This window comes from Lissotriton vulgaris, chromosome 4_1 (assembly GCF_964263255.1).
Source record: "Lissotriton vulgaris chromosome 4_1, aLisVul1.2, whole genome shotgun sequence".
NCBI classification, from domain to species: Eukaryota; Metazoa; Chordata; class Amphibia; order Caudata; family Salamandridae; genus Lissotriton; species Lissotriton vulgaris.
In genome coordinates this window covers 706,517,112-706,535,761 of record NC_141691.1, presented here as the reverse complement: position 1 = coordinate 706,535,761, position 18,650 = coordinate 706,517,112, and the positions used below count along the sequence as shown (strand labels likewise).

Below are 18,650 nucleotides of genomic sequence, written 5' to 3'. Positions count from 1 at the left end.
TCTTCAGCCCGTCTTGCTTAAATCCAGTGGCAAAGTGAGCAAGGGACTCACGTCTGAGCATACCCTGCCACACTTATGGCGGCCAAAAGCGGTACAAAAGGGGGTGGTGATGGACGGAGCATCTGAATCAATCAAACACTCACACCCAGTCAAAAGATCTGGGTTTAATCCATCACCGTTCTTTAGCCCACTCTGCCACCCCAGTTCAGACATGGCCATATGCAAATTAGTCTGACCCTTTGTTTTTTGCAATTTTCACCCCGAGTGGGCTGGGTATACTCAGACGTGAGTCCCAGGCTCTCGACACCACTGGAGTCAAGCTATCCAGGCTGAATGAAGGCTGATAGCCAGAAACCGGTCCTTGGATGCTTGATTCCGGTCTGGGAAAGACATGGCTTGGTAGTTCGGACTGGACTGTTCCCATGAGGCACAGGGTCAGAGCTGATTTGCATATAGCCAGTGTCTAACCCAGGGTGGTGTGGAGTGCAAAAAAACAATGGATTTAGGCCCAGATCCTTGTACTGGGTTGAATGTATGACATTGTTCTACATTCTGTCCATCCACTGTGTTTTTTGCAATTTTCACCCCGAGTGGGCTGGGTATACTCAGACGTGAGTCCCAGGCTCTCCACACCTCTGGAGTCAAGCTATCCAGGCTGAATGAAGGATGATAGCCAGAAACCGGTCCTTGGATGCTTGATTCCGGTCTGGGAAAGACATGGCTTGGTAGTTCAGACTGGACTGTTCCCATGAGGCACAGGGTCAGAGCTGATTTGCATTTAGCCAGTGTCTAACCCAGGGTGGTGTGGAGTGCAGAAAAACGATAGATTTAAGCCCAGATCCTTGTACTGGGTTTAATGTATGACATTGCTCTACATTCGGTCCATCAACTGTGTTTTTTGCAATTTTCACCCCGAGTGGGCTGGGTATACTCAGACGTGAGTCCCAGGCTCTCCACACCACTGGAGTCAAGCTATCCAGGCTGAATGAAGGCTGATAGCCAGAAACCGGTCCTTGGATGCTTGATTCCGGTCTGGGAAAGACATGGCTTGGTAGTTCGGACTGGACTGTTCCCATGAGGCACAGGGTCAGAGCTGATTTGCATATAGCCAGTGTCTAACCCAGGGTGGTGTGGAGTGCAAAAAAACGATGGATTTAGGTCCAGATCCTTGTACTGGGTTGAATGTATGACATTGTTCTACATTCTGTCCATCAACTGTGTTTTTTGCAATTTTCACCCCGAATGGGCTGGGTATACTCAGACGTGAGTCCCAGGCTCTCCACACCACTGGAGTCAAGCTATCCAGGCTGAATGAAGGCTGATAGCCAGAAACCGGTCCATGGATGCTTGATTCCGGTCTGGGAAAGACATGGCTTGGTAGTTCGGACTGGACTGTTCCCATGAGGCACAGGGTCAGAGCTGATTTGCATATAGCCAGTGTCTAACCCATGTGGAGTGCAAAAAAACGATGGATTTAGGCCCAGATCCTTGTACTGGGTTGAATGTATGACATTGTTCTACATTCTGTCCATCAACTGTGTTTTTTGCAATTTTCACCCCGAGTGGGCTGGGTATACTCAGACGTGAGTCCCAGGCTCTCCAAACCACTGGAGTCAAGCTATCCAGGCTGAATGAAGGCTGATAGCCAGAAAACGGTCCTTGGATGCTTGATTCCGGTCTGGGAAAGACATGGCTTGGTAGTTCGGACTGGACTGTTCCCATGAGGCACAGGGTCAGAGCTGATTTGCATATAGCCAGTGTCTAACCCAGGGTGGTGTGGAGTGCAAAAAAACGATGGGTTTAGGCCCAGATCCTTGTACTGGGTTGAATGTATGACATTGTTCTACATTCTGTCCATCAACTGTGTTTTTTGCAATTTTCACCCCGAGTGGGCTGGGTATACTCAGACGTGAGTCCCAGGCTCTCCACACCACTGGAGTCAAGCTATCCAGGCTGAATGAAGGCTGATAGCCAGAAACCGGTCCTTGGATGCTTGATTCCGGTCTGGGAAAGACATGGCTTGGTAGTTCGGACTGGACTGTTCCCATGAGGCACAGGGTCAGAGCTGATTTGCATATAGCCAGTGTCTAACCCAGGGTGGTGTGGAGTGCCAAAAAACTATGGATTTAGGCCCAGATCCTTGTACTGGGTTGAATGTATGACATTGTTCTACATTCTGTCCATCAACTGAGTTTTTTGCAATTTTCACCCCGAGTGGGCTGGGTATACTCAGACGTGAGTCCCAGGCTCTCCACACCACTGGAGTCAAGCTATCCAGGCTGAATGAAGGCTGATAGCCAGAAACCGGTCCTTGGATGCTTGATTCCGGTCTGGGAAAGACATGGCTTGGTAGTTCGGACTGGACTGTTCCCATGAGGCACAGGGTCAGAGCTGATGTCATATAGCCAGTGTCTAACCCAGGGTGGTGTGGAGTGCAAAAAAACGATGGATTTAGTCCCAGATCCTTGTACTGGGTTGAATGTATGACATTGTTCTACATTCTGTCCATCAACTGTGTTTTTTGCCATTTTCACCCCGAGTGGGCTGGGTATACTCAGACGTAAGTCCCAGGCTCTCCACACCACTGGAGTCAAGCTATCCACGCTGAATGAAGGCTGATAGCCAGAAACCGGTCCTTGGATGCTTGATTCCGGTCTGGGAAAGACATGGCTTGGTAGTTCGGACTGGACTGTTCCCATGAGGCACAGGGTCAGAGCTGATTTGCATATAGCCAGTGTCTAACCCAGGGTGGTTTGGAGTGCAAAAAAACGATGGATTTAGGCCCAGATCCTTGTACTGGGTTGAATGTATGACATTGTTCTACATTCTGTCCATCAACTGTGTTTTTTGCTTTCTTGTCTTGTTCAGAAACAAATACATGAGTGACTCTGCTGCTTAGTTGTTTTCTTCTTGTGGCCACGTGCCATGTATCTTCTTCTTTTTGTTTTTTAACACAAGTGAAATCTGGGTGCTGCACAATGGTCAAATAGAGTGAGTAACCCACTTCGGGCAGCAATGGCCAGCACTGTTGGATGCCGGCCATTAGCCAGCACCTTCATTCTCCCTACAGGCAGGTTGTTTGCTCAGCTACTTCTGATATGTGCAAGGGCAGAGGGGGTGTTGCAGCAGCACTCCCCATCTCCTCCTCACATTAGGGTCCTTGAACCTCAGTGGAAATGCACCAAACCTGTGAAGCCTAGAGGGCAGTACTCATTATTGGGAGTGGGTCCCACACACACATTATCCCCGATGAGGATGATTTAAACCATAATGTGCCAACCCAAGGGCCCAGGACAATATTGGCTCCAAGTGGCATATTTTGTATGCAGCCGAGCTTTCTGACTCCCAGTGCCAGACCAGTCATCTGCCTGGCTCCTGGTGAACTTCTCGTGCATCTAGCACAGCCCCTTTACAACCAGCCCATCAAGCCCCTACCTTGCTGTACTCTCCAGGCCCTAGAGCCTCCTTGCATCTGGAAGGGCACCAGAAAAGCAGTGGAGTCCAGGGTAGCCCACAAAAGTCCTAGAAAAACTGTCCAAGGCCACCCAGTAGGCCTGTTCCCCAACTGGTCCTCAGGGGGCATAAAGGGGCCAGTGGCACTGGTACTGGAGAGACTCATTCTAGTCTTGGAAGTCAGTTGGAGTCAAATTCCTTAGTCCATCCTTGCAGAGCATTAGGGGGTTTCTTCTTCCAGGTGGGCATCCTTACACCATTGTCGCTCCCAGGTTCAGGGTGTTCTCAACTGTCTCTCCCTTTAAGCAAAGGTTTTTAATTGGAAGTGGAACATTTTAGATCCCTGGCCAACCTAGTATGCCCCATAATCCCTCCATCCCTGTCCCAACCCTCCTGCACATTACGGGAAAATACAAAATGGCATCCTCAAATTGCCTCTGTTAAGAGCTCCTGTGAGAGCCATAGCTGGCTCTTGATGACACAACTTCAAAGGAGAGCCACCCAAGTACTGGCTCCAGTGGTCTGGGCTCCCTCCTTCATTCCAGAGGACTCGGCCTGTGCCAGCCCTGGAGCAGTGTGACAACCTAAATAGCAAAATTTAGATTTCCTCCCCATCCCTTTCTCTCCCAAAAAACCAAGTCAAGGACTGTTAATTCCCTTTTGGTGGGGTGGCCTTGGATCCCTCTGCTTAGGAGTAGATTAACTTGGCCCAAGAGTGCTGGGGTAAGGCCTGGAATCTGATTACGAGCTCAGCCACAGAAATAGGACAAACTTAAGTCCCATAAGATATGTATGTGAGTTATTGAGGACTACAAACTTGGAATGCATGATTTTTCCTGGTTGATAATTTGCTGGACTTTCTAGGCCAAAGTAGCACAACATTGTACTTTAGGGTGGTTTGCCTACATTGTATAATACAGAGAAGCACCCCAGACTTTCCTGTAAGTACTACAGACCTACACTATGAGGGCTTACTCGTTTTAGAAGGCCTACCCCAAGTCAGTACCAATCCTTGCAGAATTCTTTCTGTGGCAGAACAGGCTACCTGTGCATGATACAGAGCAGTGCATGATGGTAGTTTCACATGTGCAGCGCACACAAGTGTGTGCTTATGTGTTCACGTGCAATCGGCCGAGAGCCTCTTCCATAGTTGTGCAGCAGAACCTAACCTTAAACAATGGATATTGGCGGTTAACATGCAAAGTCCAATTACTGTGAATTTACTGTGGGAGAGAAACATGTACTGAGACTCGCTCACATTAAAGTCCAAAAACTGGGTAGACCAAGCAGAAAATCCTGCTGGACTAAATGGGTGGAACTCTTTTGCTACACTTGAGCTGAAAACAGAACGACCAGGACGGTGGTGATTGCCCATGAAGTGCACTCTATTGAAGCCGATAGCTTTGATGCCTGCCCTCTGCTGCAAAATCAGTGTTCTATGCTGCATCATTAAGGGCAAGCAAAAGATGGGCTGAATGGTTCATATAAAGACTGCACTTTAGATGCCTTCACACATGTTTTTCCGAACAAAAAGGTGTAATAGCCAAGCAAGAGGAGGCTACCAGGTCCAACTACTGACACTCTTTGAACACCAACAGCCTTTTCTTCTCTGAGATAAATTCAATATGAGTAGGTTTGAAACATTGCACCCAGTGTCCACTAAACCACAAGTAGAATGCCAGGACTCCTAACATTCTTCCTGACAGACCTGCAAATGACAAACTTTGGTTCAAGGTGCAAAACCTACCCCACGTTTCTGTGAGGACAATCAGGAATTGGCTGGGAACAGCGAAAGCATTACCACCCTGTGTTCCCACACTTCAACTGCACCTTTTGTATATTTGCGCCTTTCGTAATGCACGAGAACTGACCCAAACTGTTACAGTGTGAAGTCACAGCACCTTCAAAGTGAGCTTAATATGGTCAAAGTTTTGGCCTGTTCCACACGCATGTGGGATGCCATTTTTGTTAGAGGGGTGGGAACTCTGGGTGGCGGGACTTTGCTGTTTGCCAAGTGTTCTAAAGCTTTTGGTCATACAAAAGTAACAAGAATGTAATTTACTTTATCCATACTTTGATAGATGTCGGGTACTCAAACGTGCCTGGATTGGCACTTTTAAGTAATGTACTGAGTTGGTGAGTTGCCCTGGTAAATCAGCCCCAACGACTGCAGAAATCCCCTATAGAAACTCCCATAAAAACATAACTTGTTAACTTGTGCATCCATCCTCCATCCCACTGAAAACCCATGCATGTCTGCTGCCCCATAAATTAAATGTGAGGAACGGAAAAGTGGGTCAAGCCTTGGCAGGAATAGCTTCCTGTGTGTGAAAGAATGGAGAGAATTACCATGAATTGGAAAAAAGATTTGCTGATAATCTGACAATCGTCAGGTTCAATGCATTGTTTCAGCCAGCCATTCAGGGAGAGGAAGCTTTGGCGCCCAGTGATAGAAACTTTAGGCCGTGTAGATGTACCAGCAATCAAAATACAGGTACTGAAACCTGCATTGCTTTCTATATTTCTCAAATGCACTGCACCCTATGTATCACCTGTGGGAACCACGGACCCATGTAAAGCTCATACATGGCTGGTACCCAAATGCTTAGATGACCTAAAGGAACACAGATGATGGTCGAGCCTTGGCAGGGATATTTTCATGCACAAAAGAGGCTGTGGAAAATTACCATGTTTGGAAAGAAAATTGATACACATCTGAAAAATACTGTATTACGCACATTCTACTGGTGGCTTATCAGAAAGAGGGAGGTCTGACTCCCAGAATTGCAAACCTTCAGATGTGTACATGTTGAAAATGTATGTGAGTGATATGTCTGTCGGAGCAAAGAATATTTGAACACCAAACCGGTGATTCTGCCACAATTTAATGATCCATGGAAATAATACTCAATTGATTGTGCAAACTCTATTTCCTAGGAAAGTTCACACATTTGGTATTGCTGTATTGCAGGAAACAATTTCTTGTTAGAGTTCCAGTATTTATGTTTGTCCATTTGAGAAATGCAAAAAAATATTGAACAAATATAATTAAAAAAATGAAAGAATCTCCACATTTTTTATTATATCTTCTGGCTGCAATGAGTAATGAAGCAGGATTTCCACCAATACGTAGCTCTGAATGTGCTGAAAAAATATAGTTTGTATGAGTGCACAAAAAGATCAATGATATGCATGTATTTAAAGAACCTAATGCTGACTTTTTTTTTTTAAATCGTTCCAAAACAGGGGTACGGAAACACCCAGGCAGATAAAGGGTTAATAGGCTGGCTGCACGCCAACAACATCGTTACTTTACAATGCAATTAAACATGGGGTTCTAAGTTCACTGTTCATATTAGGGGCCACTGCCACTGCCTAGATATTTATGACAGCTGACTTATTGCTGATTGTAAACTCACAGCACTAAGTCAAGAACTTGCAAGCAACAAAACCTGGAAGCCTCAGGAGAAAAAGAATATGCACAAGCAGAGCCAAAAGGAAAATATATGAAGTCGAAGGTTCAAAGCATATACCATCTGAGACATGGTCAACACCCTTCACAATGGACAGTAAGACTTCACAATGGACAGTAAGACAAGGTTTCAAACTGTGGTCAAATGACACACATTCTGCGAGGCCCATGACGAAAATCAGAATACAACAGTACTTAATCAGAATAGGATGGCACCTTTAATTATATGTTTTAGTAAACAAAACAGCAGAAAAGAACTGGAATCCACTGTGAAATGCAGAAACAGGAATAACATGGAAGACACATTTCTACAGTACCGAAAACAGAACAGGCTCTAATCAGAATCCAAACTACTGTTTTAAATAAAGCACCCAGCACAAGAGATAAAAGTAAATACCCATAGCCATGGTTCAAACCAGCTACCAATGGGGAAAAGTATGCCCAAGAAGCCAACAGAAAGCAAAAGACCATAAAGCATAGGAAATTACTGTCAGAATTTAAATCCCTTGTTATAGAAATCATAACAACATTATATATCCCTGAGCTAAATGATAAAAAGTATAAGCACCTGAGCTATCATACCAATATTGGGAATCTGTCAACACAGTCAATAGAATAAGTTGAAGATGTAGTTGCCAAACCTTCAAAAGTGCAACACCAATATACACAAACGTCTTTAAGGAGGCTATAACTCTACATCTTCCAAAGAGAGAAATATATATCTTACCACTAGGCCATAAGCAAACTCTCTGCTGGACCATCAGTCAACATGAACAGTAGTCCACCATTAAAACAGTTCTGAACAGCTCCTAGTAAAAGCTCAGATGTAGACTCAAACACCACAAAGTAAGTACCAGGTAATTCACATTTCAGTTGGGGGGAAGTAAACAGCAGTTTCTGAAAAGTAACTATTTGTCTGAACAGGTACCTCATAAAAAACAAGCCATGAGCGTGCACGCTCCCAAACTTCCGGTTTCGGGATGTGAACGCTCACGGCTGTCATGGGGCGGGACTTCCGTCTTTGCGAGAAGCCCGCGCCCACGGAGTGGATGGCCCAGAGGACCGGTGAGAGCAGAAGTCAGGAGTGGTGGCTGAGGCCGCTGATGCGGTAAGTGGGGCTTGGCACGTGTGTGTGTGTCTGCGCGTGTGTGAGTGTGTGTGTGTGTCTGCATGTGTGTGTGTCTGCGCGTGTGTGTGTGCGTGCCTTCGAACGGCATGCGTAAGCGCGTCCACAGACCCTGGTAGGCTCGTGCACTGCTTGGTCTCCCTTGAGAGACAACTCGGCGACAATAGGTCTCGAGAGCGAGACCTAACCAGGTTCCTCATTACATCAGAAGCAGTAACATTACCTGCAAAAACATGCTGAACCTGCCAAGTACTTTGCAGCCCTTCTGTCAGTACACATACGCAATGCTTTTTTAGTCCCATCTCTTGAGAAAGCGGAACCAGATAACTCGCTGTCTGCATTAAACTGCACAATAGTGCAACTTTAGCACAGAGGGGGCTCTAAGAGCAACAGACATTGCGATGAGCCGTAATTAGTCTACTCCTTTGACCCGGCTTCTTACCGGGTCACAACTGCACCATTCTCACATAGCCCCTATAAGTGATTGTGTAAAGTATATACAAACTTAAGCGCTACGACGCCCTATGTCATTTGTAGATATCAATAAGGACTAGCTAAGTAGTGAGAGGAAGACTCAATTAGGTACGTGTGCTAGTAAACCATTTGGTTTGTTCATGAAGTCCTCACCCGCCAACCTAGTTGGTGGCATGCTTCATCATCGGGCCCACCACAGTGACACAGAATGTGTCCCGGGTGTGCTACAACGCCAGAAATACTGCGGAGCTGGTATGATTGCTGAGTGTGCGGTGTAATGTGTGAGTAAGTGAAGGTTTAAAAACTATACAATGGGTCCCAGCACCCGAGGGTAAATAGATAAACTTTAATCACTGGGCTGGAGTGCGGATTATGACCTCCTGCGTCCTGTGTGGTCTACATGTTTCAGCCAGGCCTTTTGAAACTGGCTTTCCTCAGGACCATTGAGTATGTGAAAAAAGTGCAAGTAAATAATAAAGTACTAAATTATAGTGATTGTGTTGTTTTTTTAATAAATTTGTCTCACCCCCTAAGGTGCGTTATATGTCAGAGGGGGATTCCCTCTTGCTTTACTACACATAAAACTATATAGGACATAGACAGACGTACAGGGTAGTCATATTAGCATAGCATGCTGATTGCACAACATTTGCCGGCTGGTAAAGTGTGTGCTCGACCTATATGAGGCTAAAGTGTGGTCATGTCAATGACATAACTGGCGTGGGTTTTTATTATTTGAAACGATTGGTGGCTTCATGAATAAACCAAATGGTTTACTAGCACACGTACCTAATTGAGTCTTCCTCTCACTACTTAGCTAGTCCTTATTGATATCTACATATAATCCTGGGGATCCGGACTAGCTTACATAGTCCTCTCTCTCCCCTTTGATTTGGCGCCCTATGTCATTTGCCACTACTGTTGGATCCCATACTCAGCAAGTAAAATAAGTTCTAACCTTTAGGAATTATGAATCCCGTAGCTGCACCTATACTATTCCTAGTTGGAGAGATTGGGAGTTCTACCTTACCGTGTAAGACCTTTCTGAGAGCTACTTATTCCAGGGCTTCTGTTAATCAGACCAACTCCCACATTAAGAGAGCATCTTTGCCTCCATCCCTCAAGACGATACCTATCAGCAGTAACAAATAGGTCACATGGAGTAACAACCAGGCAATTCCCTTTCTCTACAACTTTCAGTCAAAGAAGATATCCTTCTGAAACTTTCCTCCAGGAGCTCACCAGAGCCTGAAATAAACAAATTTATCTCTGAAGGGTCTAATTGCCCTACTCAAGCGCTCAGTCTTCAACCTAAATTGTCAAAACTTTTAATCTATGGCTGACATCAGCCACTGATGAAGTAATAACTTCCAAGAAAGAAAAAACCTGTAAAAGATTGTGAAACACAAGATTGCTCATTAAGGACCATATGGTCCCTCAGAAATTTGAAAACAGCACATGATAGACAACAGAAGAGACAGTATAAAGAAACAGACACATATCCTTAAACATCAGGGTGTTGGGAGGAGCCATCCTTTAACCAAGCATTGACAATGTCTCAGCTTTGAAAAGGTTGTACTATTGGCTTGCCATTGCTTGTTGTCACAGGTGTGCCTACGCATAGTTGACAATCTTGGAACAGGTTTCCGATTTAAGGAAAGCCATTCCAAAATGGCTGCTAACGCACTTGCATGCACAGTGACTCATGCATGCAAATGTGTCATGTCAACAGTTTTTAGGTCGAGCATGCGTCACTGCATGCACTCTTGCTTGCAAGTCTTTTGTTTACAATAAAGGGCTTAGAGCATGATCATTGCTTACCATCTGCTGGATGCAGTGTCGCTCTACTTTGCTGCCTTCTAAGTGGCTAGCTTCTGTTCCTTTACTGTAGAACATGGACCAAACACAGATTTACTCCACTAAATTAGTCACGTGGAGAAGTGTGGCTCAGTGGTTAGAGGCGGCAGACCCGGAAGCTGAGATCGGCCGTGGACCAGGGTTCGATTCTCCGCCTCGGCGGGTCTCGGGCTCAAAAATTCCACGGAGTCGACAATTCTCGCTCTGGTGCCTACTCGACTCACGGGATCACACTCTGCGACTCTGGGCAATAGCTTGCTTAATCTCCACTACGGCCCCTCGCGGCGGGATGCCTGGCTTTCACCTTGTGGATACCCGGCCGGGGTATCTCACAGGGGAATACCAGGACGGGTTCCCTAAGCAAGCGCCTAGAGACCCCTGGGTTATAGTGCGCTATATAAATCGAAACACATTTACGTCTGCGCTTGTGATGTGATAAAGGTACTATTTCTTATTTCTCCTCCCACCCATCCCTTCTCCATGGCGCTGCCGCATCTGGTGTTCCTTCTCTCCTATCCCTGCAACGTCCTTATATTGCTTTCCCCCTATACTGTTGTTGCTCCTCCTACCTTCTTTCCACGAGCCACCCTTGTTTGATTACCATGCTTCTTTTTTGCGTGCCTTAAAAAAAACACTAAGCGGTCAATGCTGGCGGCGTCATAGCACTTTTTTGATGTTGTTTTTGTCAAGTCATATTGCACGAAGCTAGCGCACAGCCAGGCCTTGTGGCAATCCCACACAGGCAGCTAAGCCCACGCTGCACACTACCTTTGGCCGTGTACAGCAGGGGAATGGCAACAGGGTCTGGCACGGGCCAACCCACCTGGAGGCAGCCAAACCCACAATGCGCACGGCATGGGGATGGACGCAGGTCCTGGATTTCAGGTTGCTACTGAGGAGAAACGTTTGCCCAGACGGTACTACTGGGTTGTAAAATGACAAAATAGCTAAATATTACGACAGAATGTGCCATATTACGCTGCATCATTGCACCTCTTCTGTGTCTGATTTTGTTTGTACCTCTCCAGTGCCTGCAGCAACTGCTCCGACCTGGATCTCAGGCTCAACAACAGCTCTGCTGACCTGGTTGCCCTCAGTCCCTAGTCTGAGGTTTCTCCACTGGCTTCCAGTTAGGAAAAGAGGTCATTTTAAAAACCTGTGCCTAACACACAGACGTATCTATGGCACTAGGCCTGGCTACTTAGCGAAAAAAACTCAAAAGGTATAAGCCTGTAAGAACTTTAAGGGCCAGTTCAAAATCTCTTCTTATCCCACTACGAGCCCGCACTGTACGAAACGGGGGTCAATCATTTTCTTTTCCCACCCATCTTTTTTTTTTGGGGGGGAGTTTTCTATAGTGCGAACTTGACTTGAATCGGGTATCAGAGCGGTTTACATAGCACCAGTTGCATTACATGAGGACACATTCATTTTTGTTAGGCACGAGGAGATAAGTAATTTGCCCAGAATCACAGGATGTTCAGCGTCATTGCCGATACTCAAACTCAGGTCCCCAGATTTGAGGTCGGACGCCCAAGCCGTTAGGCCAACTCCTCTGGAACAAGCTGCTGTTTCATCTTTCGTCTATTACAGATAACCAGCGTTTCTGCAAAGAATTGAAAACGTGGCTGTTTTAACCAGAAATAACGGAACTAGATATGACCCTTAGACTCTGGAATCTCCGCAAGTGCCATGAGACCTACCGGTGATAAGTGCGCTATATAAGATTCTTTGATTTGACTTGGTTCTCAGGTTCTACGGCAGCTTGCTGGCCTGGTTCTCTGGCTCTAGAGCGGCTCTGCTGGCCTGGTTCTCTGGCTCTAGAGCGGCTCTGCTGACTTAGTTCTCTGGCTCTAGAGCGGCTCTGCTGGCCTGGTTCCCTGGCTCTAGAGCAGCTCTGTTGACCTGGTTCTCTGGCTCTAGAGCGGTTCTGCTGACCTGGTTCTCTGGTTCTAGAACAGCTCTGCTGACCTGGTTCTCTGGCTCTAGAGGGGCTCTGCTGATCTGGTTCCCTGGCTATACAGTGGCTCTGCTGACCTGGTTCTATGGCTCTACCGCAGCTCTGCTGACCTGGGTCTCTGGCTCTACTGACCTGGTTCTCTGGCTCTACAGAAGCTCTGCTGCCTGGGTCTCAGGCTGTAGAGCGGTTCTGTTGTACTGGTTCGCTGGCTCTGCAGCAGTTCTGCTGACCTGGTTCTCTGGCTCTACTGACCTGGTTCTCTGGCTCTACAGCAGCTCTGCTGACCTGTTTCTCAGGATATATATATATATATATATATATATATATATATATATATATATATATATATATATATATATATATATATATATATATATTCTACAGTCTATAAAGAGTAGGTTAGAGGGGTATGGCAAAAAAAGTCGAGTAACAAGATGTGGATTGTAAACACAGAGCATGCATTAGAGCAAAACATTAGGAGAGATGGAACGAAAACATATGCACTCTCATGATCTGCCCAAAAACAAAATAAGCACGTCCTGTCTGTTTTCGGTTTTGAAAGGCTGGTCATCCTTTAAAAGCGGTGGTTTTTGTTCTATCTTCTTCTTGGCGCCACACACGCCGCCTCCTGCTCCAGTGTCAACTGACACCTCAACGTCTCTCACAGTCTGTAAATTAAAAACATCCTGGCAGGTCATATGCTATTGCTGGCAAATGGAGTGAAGATCCTCCCGACAACTAGTCTCACTCGCCTCCCAGCACGGATCGCTTAGAAGACCGTGTTGGATTTAGATGTGAAGAGCTTTTTTCCGCCAGTAAACCAGGTTCTCCATCCTCTTGGTATTTATTTATTTAGTTTTGTTTTTACCGTAGTGCTACTGGGCCATTGTTTCCGGAGCATTTGTGAGGTATTTTCCGGTGAAGCCTTAGGGGCGGGCTTTCCTGCTGTTGTGCTTCGGCGATGGGTAGGCTGTGGTTTTCGGGGCGGGTCATTCTTTTATAACCAATCACAAACCATAATGGGAAGGCCAGCTACAAAGACCCTCCTACTACCGGTCCTTGCCATGTCAGTCACTTTAAAGCCAGCTCTGAAAACCTTCTCTAGTTTTTTTGGCATATTAAAGTAGTTTACTGTCAAAAACAAAGTAAAGGCATTTCGATGTTTGAGATCTTCTGTCGGGAGACGGGAGGTAAGGTTGCACGTTTGGGAATCTTCTTATTCACTCGAAAGGATTTTCATGTAAGCATTATCAATAACATTGTGCTTCTAGTATTTAACAGAACCATAGGTATCACATTTTCCCTTATTGCCTAATATGCAAATTTCTTTGAGCGGATAACAAATGCTCCTTATGGATTACACAGAGAGCAATGTAAACACGGAGAAGAGTTAAACACATAGCAAAAACAACATTTTAAAAGCACCTAATTTAATACTTCTTTCTTCAAATATGCCCCAATCGGTGTAGTTACTTGTGAATAGCCTATGTTATCTCTACTTCTCATAACAGAAAAGCTGATTTTGGACGTAGTTGATTTGATGTCACTGTGAAAAAAGATGATCCAAATATTCTACCAGTATACCAGTTGGGCAGTCTCCAGCCGGAGTGGTTCTCATCAGGTAGAGAAAAGAATCGAGGATAATTATAAACAGCAATCACAGTATATTGTATTGCTGCACATAAATTGCCCTACTACCCCTGTGGGGCACTGAGGCACATCCTGCATGTGCAACAAACTACATCATCTAGGATGTGTGGTCGGAATACTGTTTTTGTTTTTTGATTCTGTGTCGGGAGTGTTTCCATATCATGCGTGATGACCACCGAGGAGCAGTTATTTTTATAGAAGGCTGCAGGTATCAGTGTGGAGAATGGAAAGGTGGAAGAGATGTGCAAAATTGATGGATTTCAATAGGCTGGCAGTTTTGAGCAGCACTACAGGTTTCTTTTTTTGGTGTTTCTTATGATCATAGTATACTAAGCTGATTGCTGTACTGAGTTTTCCAACATGAAATTTTCTTAAAAGTTGTTAGTTCTGAGCAGGGCGGTTTGGAGAGCGAAATGGTGAAGGAGATTTGCTGGGATGGGCCTTGTTGCTATCGTCCCATGTCTGACTGTCGTAGTATGTAGCTAGTTGGGACCTGCAGTGATGGACTAGATTAGAGCCCTCCGGTGAACCAACAGTGTGTAACATATATTATCAGTTATTCCATGCATTTTCAGTTCATGATGTATGGTTTATTGGATGGTATGTTGACTGTTACAGTACTGGGTGATGGACAAGACCTGCAGCATATATGTCTTATTGAAGTTAAAGTTGATTAAGCTCAGGGCTCCAGTCGGGGTACCACGTGGGTGGACGGCGTCCCCCACTTATTTTACCAGGTGGACTCCGTCCCCCCTGCCAAACAGCTGGCCTTCACTCTTTTGCCTCTCTGGGACGAGATCGGAGCTCACAGCAAGCTGCACACGCGCTGGCTTCTCAGATGCAATCGCATCCGAGGGGTGAGCGAGGGGAGGCAATGAGCCCGATGGGGCAAGACAATTTTGTGAAGTCACTTCCTGTCGTGACGTCACTCCCGGTGACAGTGTCCCCCTACTTCTTTTTTTAGGACTTGTGCCCTGATTAAGCTATAGTTCACTGCTAACCACTGAGTGTTAAAGTAGTAGTATTTGTGTCAGACAAAAGCGTTATGTTGTAATCTTCTGTTTAGTATAATGCATCCTCCCCATTGATGTTCATTGATGTTCTCTTCCCTGCTGCTCAGCCAGTGTGTGAGGCCATTAGAATGTTGATAGTGTTTATGGTTGGATGAGTTCAGTTGGAGTGGATGGGCTGAGCAGCAAGGATGCTGCTTCTGCTGGGGCTTTACCTGTAACCAAGTTAATTAAAACTACATTCATAACCTACAAGGTAACGTTGGCGATGAGGATGGATTTTGGGATTTGGTTGGGTGGTGTCATTGGGAGAGGGATGTGTTATGGCCTGTTCTCACCTTTCTAGTGTTATATCTCCTTAAAGTGATGTAATGCCTTGGAGCCTTCAATCAGGGTTTTTTTATGAGCAACTACTCACCCGTTATGGTTTGAGGGCCTGGGGGTGGGTCGCAGGTTCCAGTCTACCAAGGAGGGGGTCTGTTGAAGAGCCAGGTTTTGAGGTTTCTTGCAAAGATGGGGAGTGATGTTGTCTGTCTGAGGTGGAGTGGAAGGTCGTTCCAGGCTCTGGCCGCGTGGAAGGAGAAGGACCGGCCCCCGATATGGTCTTTCTGGTGCGGGGGACCACAGCGTAGGAGAGCTGGGCTGATCATAGGATCTTTTGGGGTGCATGGAATTTGAGTCGGCTGTTTAGGTATGCTGGTCCGGTGTCGTGGAGGACCTTATGAGCATGGGTTAGCATCTTGAAGGTGACTCTAGCTTCCATGGGGAGCCAGTGGAGTGTGCGCAAGTGCTGGGAGATGTGGCAGCGTCTTGGCTGGTTGAGGACCAGCCTTGCGCCGGCGTTTTGGATGTTCTGTAGCTTGCAGGTGAGGTTTTTGTTTATTCCGGCATAGAGTGCGTTGCCATAGTCGAGCTTGCTGTTGACCAGGGCGTGAGTGACAGTCGTTCTGTGTTTGAGGGGGATCCATTTGAATCCTTGTGTATATCACCTTTGAAATGTGATGGGCACTTGGCAACAGGCACAATTACTGGTGGGCTGAGCTGTCCTGGCTTTACTGTTGTTGTGCTGGATGCATTAAAGAGAACCTAAGTTAAACCTGTGTCTGAGTGTTCTCTTATCACTGGCGACGAGTTGGAGCATCCACCAAAGAACTCTGCGTGCGACTGGTGAGCTGGACAGAGTGTATGGTCGTGGAACTATCTGTCTACTGCTGTGAAGTATAAGTTAATTAAACTGCGATTATCGGAGTAACCCTCCTTTTCCTGTGAGGTACAGCCGAAGAAGGTAACATTTTGGTGCCACTGTGTGACCATGGATGAGAAAAAAAGAATATAAAAGCATCTTTATATACCATTGGGCAGGATTAGTGCTGTGCGGTATTTGAATCTTGGAGTGTGACGGACTTGTGAGGAGGACAGCCTTTTCCCTACAGCGTCACAGGCGGTGTGCGCGTGAAACTGCATTCTGTGTTCAAGCGTGTTGGTGAGCGTACAGCCTGCATCAGCATTTAAGGTTGTGGAGCATATCCTGCATCGCACGTGGACAGTGTGCAACAGGAAGCTTGGTGCATGTCAGGAACTTATGCATGCACTCCATGACGCAGTTGGAAGCTAGTGCGTGTCTGTTGCACCTGATCCAGCGGAGCTCCCTAACATCCTTCAATACTCATCTCACTTAACCCAGAATCAACTTATTTCTACTCATCGGTGGGACCCATAGCACCGTGAGTCACACACACACACACACACACACCAATTACTCATGAATCAGTGAAAAAGAAAGTGAGCTGCTGGTTAGCGGTGTACCTAAGCTCTATAGTTTATACATTTATATATACATTTCAGGATTTTCGATATTTATGCTAACCTGTTACCTGGAACACAATACATCAAGGTACTCTGCTATTTGGTCAATGGACCAACTAGTAGAAGTTAGTTGATGAAGATTAAGACCATCTCGATCATAGTAGTCCTATAACTGTAGCATTTATTAAGTCATGGCATTTCATAAAATAAAATAAACAAGACTCGAGTTTAAATTTCGATTAATTTTATCTTCTTCATTTGAGAAAATAACTCAACGTTTATTTAGACAAGCAACATTTAAGCAATTTATGTAGTACATGTTAAAGGAAATGAAATTTAAAAAAGATATATTACCCATCTGTTACATGAATATAACAGAGTCGCTTAGGTTCCCAAACTGTCTCTCCATTCTCAATGCCTCCCTTCCAAAATAAAAACTCTGCATTCCATCATCTTCTTTGCTCCATCAAAAGTTCAAGTCCAAAAATATTTCAAAGTCTCTAGCACCATAAAATTGTCCAAACCAACAGCATGTCGTGGTGCAAAATAAAATTTGTGGAGCAAGCTTTTTTCACCCTTTCGAACAGGCTCTTTTATACCCTTTTTCTCTAACTATCTAACTTAAAATTGAAACTTTTAGGGTCCACAGTTCATTCTGATTGGTCCATTAGAGGGGTGGTGATGATCACCTCATACAATCCTCGTTCAAACCAGTTTGCATTTTAGCAAAGTCATCTTCAAAATATTCCCATGACACTCATCTCCGATTTGTGCTTGTCATCCTCCATTTGTAACACAATTTGATATTTTTCTTCACTACTGTTCCTTTCACACGGTTTTAGATGCAGGCATCCTTTGGCACACTTCCGCGCCCTAGGCCAAGCTGACCTTGACATCGTTCACTCTGTGCACAGGCCAGTCTATTCACTTTTATTTTTCAAGCGCGCATGCGTGGAGGCCATCTTTCTCGCTGTGATGTCAACATTTCAATAAACAGCCATTTTCACAAGCAGGCCACGTAGGCCTCACTGAGACGAAAACAAACATAACAGAAATTAGATTTAGAATTATAGCTCTTCTGTTTACCTCCCAATATTCTAATATTCCCAGTTAGTTGTTACCTAGCATAAGCAAAACATTTAGCGTCAATTACTTACTAAAGGCATTTATTCTTTTCCTGCCACAAAATACCTTTCACTACTTTAAAGAACATTTATACAATTTATTTTGATTAATATATTTTATTACAGCTCTATATTGGTATGAAAATGTTTAAATGCATTTTGTTGATCAGTTTACATGCTTCATGCCCTCTCTCCTCTGCTCTATCACACCTTTCTGGCTTTTGCGTGAAGAATAATTCTACGGGTAGGTGTGCGCTGCACAAGCACACAGCTCAAGTCTCATCATACCAGCATTTTTTTTCAAAGAGATATTTCCACAGAGGTGCTCGCTTGCCAACTCACTGGAGGTGAACATAAGTAGTGATCCAGCGCTCTGATTGAAAAACTGTCTCATAAAGCTACCTATACCTCAATACTCACCATTAAACATGAAACACAAATAAAGGCCCATGATACCAATGAGACAATTTTTGAGCAACTGAATCAGGTGGTATGATTAATTAAACTACTCACATATTATTTACAATATTATATACAACTGTAGTTTATCTATCTTTATCGTGGTTTTAAACATTTATTATTTATTAATCAGACCACTAAGGCGATTGGATCAACTGATGGACACTAGACCATGAATAAACAAGTCCAGCTTGTCCTTTCATATCTAATTTTATTAACTTTATTTTTCCATAAAGAAAAAGCATTTACGTTTTAGAAT

At 45.0% G+C, this 18,650-nt stretch overlaps 1 protein-coding gene and 1 pseudogene across 1 annotated transcript in view; one reads left to right on the top strand and one right to left on the bottom strand.

Annotated features, from left to right (window-relative positions):
- The window catches only part of LOC147722480 (uncharacterized), a 45,665-nt pseudogene that overhangs the window by 17,515 nt on the left and 9,500 nt on the right, over positions 1-18,650 (bottom strand).
- SLC35B3 (solute carrier family 35 member B3) overlaps positions 13,382-18,650 on the top strand; it is a 291,393-nt gene continuing 286,124 nt past the window's right edge. Inside the window, exon 1 of the mRNA XM_086965008.1 lies at positions 13,382-13,532. The gene's annotated coding sequence lies outside the window, so the exon portion shown is untranslated. The remainder of the gene's footprint in view (positions 13,533-18,650) is intronic.